General features: G+C 46.4%; 1 pseudogene; it reads left to right on the top strand.

Annotated features, from left to right (window-relative positions):
* The window catches only part of LOC111520939, a 10,308-nt pseudogene extending 7,080 nt beyond the window's left edge, over positions 1-3,228 (top strand).
* Positions 3,229-3,638: the final 410 nt, after the last annotated feature.

Genomic DNA, 3,638 nt, shown 5'->3' with positions numbered 1-3,638 from the left:
CCCAGCTAGTTTTTTTGTATTTTTAGTAGAGACGGGGTTTCACCGTGTTAGCCAGGATGGTCTCGATCTCCTGACCTCGTGATCCGCCCGTCTCGGCCTCCCAAAGTGCTGGGATTACAGGCTTTTGTTTGTTTCCTTCTGGGTGAGGGAGATTAGAGGAGGCTCACCATTAATAGGAAGGGGAGCTGTAGGGAGGCTAGGATGTGGGGGTAAGCTGAGAGGGCCTCCTGTGGGATGTAGATTGCAAGCTTTGCATAGTTGTGGATTACCCTTCAATGAAAAGAAAGCTTGGACATAAGGTATTTCACTCCATTTGCCTTCCCTTTTATAGAAAAGGTCAAGCTGCAGGATAGTATTGTAATTTACACTTCCCTCAGGTGGCCATTTTTCCCCATCAGAGAGAGAATATTGGAGCCAGGCTGTAGTGCAAAAAATAAATAAATAAATAAAATAAGCCATGTCTTTTTCAGGGTTTGTGGGCCAAATTGGTCCCAATGGCTTAGGATGCATTTCAAGGGTGAGCTTGTTGATGCCTGAGTGTTTCCCACCTAAAACAGAAAGAAAAAACTGCCCATGGTTTTGGTCTATTTCTTCCCCTGCCCAAGAACCCACAACGGTCCCTGGACCCTGCTGTTTGGAATAGTTGCGCTCACTGAAGCAGCAGCGGAAACACTTGTTTTCCTCCTAGACCACAAAGAGGACTGAGGAAGGTTAGATTTAGTGGCCCTTACTGATGCATTCTTGAAAACCTGTACCCTTGCGTTTCCTCTTAGACCACAAAGAGGACCGAGAAATGTCCGATTTAGTGGCCCTTACTGACACATTCTCAAAAACCTGCCAGTTAGAGTCCTAAGTATTTTCTCCTGTTGGTATTGGGATCTTACCCTTGTCCTATAAAGACGATATGACTCAAAATGGAGTGAAAGGCCATACCTTGAGGGAGGGAAGGGATCTCCAGGGTTGGAAGAGCGACGCCTTTTGTCCTCACTTCTCATCATATGAATAGGAAGGATATCCCCCCAATTTAGGAGTCTATAATTTCTGAGGCTCCCCATATCCTAGCTTCAGGAATGGCCTTTGTTAGGCCTGCTAGTTTGAGGAGGGATCCTAAAATGATAGATGGTGTTCCAGATAGTCCGCCATGGGTCTCCGGTCAAAAATTATGTGTCCCAGGGTGCCTATTTCCCATTGAAGAATTTTGGTTCTTTCTGATTTGTGAGCCCAGGTGCCTAAAGAAGAGAAAGGGCCGGGCGCGGTGGCTCAAGCCTGTAATCCCAGCACTTTGGGAGGCCAAGACGGGCGGATCACGAGGTCAGGAGATCGAGACCATCCTGGCTAACACGATGAAACCCCGTCTCTACTAAAAATACAAAAAAACTAGCCGGGCGAGGTGGCGGGCGCCTGTAGTCCCAGCTACTCCGGAGGCTGAGGCAGGAGAATGGCGGAAACCCGGGAGGCGGAGCTTGCAGTGAGCTGAGATCTGGCCACTGCACTCCAGCCAGGGTGGCAGAGCAAGACTCCATCTCAAAAAAAAAAAAAAGAAGGGAACGGAGTCCTGAAATCTATATTAGAAATCATCCTTAAAGGAGAAACTAGGGAGTGGTTTTTAGAAGCAGGACTAGGCTTGGAGAAGAGAGGTGAAAGGAAGTTTGATTGACAGGCATTAGGACCCAGGAGGCAAGGGTCAGGATAAATAGGATAGATAGGCAAGTCTCACTTGGGTGATGTAACTGAGAGCTCCACTCATGGCTGCAGGGACAACCAACTTTTTGTTGAGACCCTGGAGCTGAATGGCTTTCCTCTCTGCTGACCCTCGGCTCAGCCCAGAAGTGGAGGAAAAGTGGAAGCTGGTTCCAGGTAAAGCAACGGTCCTAACTCCAAAGAGTCAGGGGTTGTTGGAGAGCCCTTTCCCAGAAAGCCTGAAACCTATGTCTTTAGTCTGGCAGCCACACTAGTCACTTTTAACTTGCCAAGAGGTGCCCAGTGTTTAGGTCCCGAATTCTAAGGAAAAATAGGACAGAATAGCAAGTGAAAGGGGTCCGATGGTACTCACCACATGGCAATATCCTGGACTAGCCCCCAAGATGTGTCCAGAGTTGGTTCCTGCCACTGGCTTTGTGGTCTCACTAACTTTAAGAATGAAGCCATGGACCTTTGCAGTGAGTGTTACAACTCTTAAAGATGGCATGGACCCAAAGAGCGAGCAGTAGCAAGGTTTATCGTAAAGAGAAAAAGAACAAGCTTGCGCAGCATGGAAAGGGACCTGAGTGGGTTGCCACTGCTGGCTGGGGTGGCCAGCTCTTATTCACTTATTGTCCCCTCCCATGTTCCATTTCTGTCCTATCAGAGTGCCCCTTTTTCAATCCTCCCCGTGATTGGCTACTTTTAGAATCCTGCTGATTGGTGCATTTTACAGAGCGCTGACTGGTGCGTTTTACAGAGTACTGATTGGTGCATTTTACAGAGTGCTGATTGCTGCGTTTTATAGAGCGCTGATTGGTGCATTTTACAATCCTCTTGTAAGACAGAAAAGTTCCCCAAGTCCCCACCCAACCAGGAAGTCCAGCTGGCCTCCCCTGTCACTGGGATTAAAGGCATGAGCCACCATGCCCAGCCAATTTTTGCATTTTTGTAGAGACAGGATTTCATCATGTTGGCCAGGCTGGTCTTGAACTTCTGACCTCAGGTGATCCACCCGCCTTGGCCTCCCAAAGTGCTGGGATTACAGGCGTGATCCACCGCACCCAACCTGAACACATTTTTTAGCAGCTGGGCAACAACAGATATCAGAAAACACTTGCCATTTATTTATAATCTAAGCAGCATCTCTATATACTCCCATCTCCCAGCATTTAAAGTTTTTGGTGTAAGTGCCAAAGTTGTGCATTTCCTGTACGAGTCAAACCATGGAATTATATTTATGATCCCAAAACAAAAAGTGTCAAAAGTGATCCAGAGTTTCTCATCCTGTGGTGGAACATCTTTACCAACAACGTTTTACCTCTGCTTCAACAATTTGGCCTTGTCAAAGACACCTGCTCATATGTAAATATGGAAGATGTCTCAGGAGCCATATCACATCTATCTGTTGGGGAGATCCCAGCTATGGTACCACCTTTTGTATCCTCAGAAGAACGGAAGGAGTGGTGGGAACAGGGCCAGGCTGATTATATGGGAGCAGATTCCTTTGACAACATAAAGAGGAAACTTGACACTTACCTCCAGTAGAAACACTGCATTTTCCTGTTGATGCATCCACTTCACAAGCCTTGTTTCAAATACTAACTATATAGAGCTGGGCTGAGATAAGTCTGTTACAGTCGGCAGAGGTTTTCACTAAAATGTAGCAGATGAGAGGTTTTGTAGGACAACAGGTGAAAACTGGGCAAAAGTTGTGAAGCAGCAATTCTGTTATATGGACAGTGTTCTGCTTTTTAATCCTATTTAGCTCATCTCAGAAATTCTCACTTTTGTTGACTGCCAACAATCAACTCAAGGGAAACTCAATATTAAGCTCTTAAGATGACTATTATCAGTTCTTAAAATCTGCAGAGCATGGTTCCAAATCACTCACTCCCTTTGGAAGCAGACATGGCATTTATCCCTTGCTTGCTTGCTGGTTGTACCTACTTTTCATT

Source organism: Piliocolobus tephrosceles, chromosome 7, assembly GCF_002776525.5.
Source record: "Piliocolobus tephrosceles isolate RC106 chromosome 7, ASM277652v3, whole genome shotgun sequence".
Classification (NCBI taxonomy): Eukaryota; Metazoa; Chordata; class Mammalia; order Primates; family Cercopithecidae; genus Piliocolobus; species Piliocolobus tephrosceles.
This window is presented reverse-complemented; position numbering and strand designations above follow the sequence as displayed.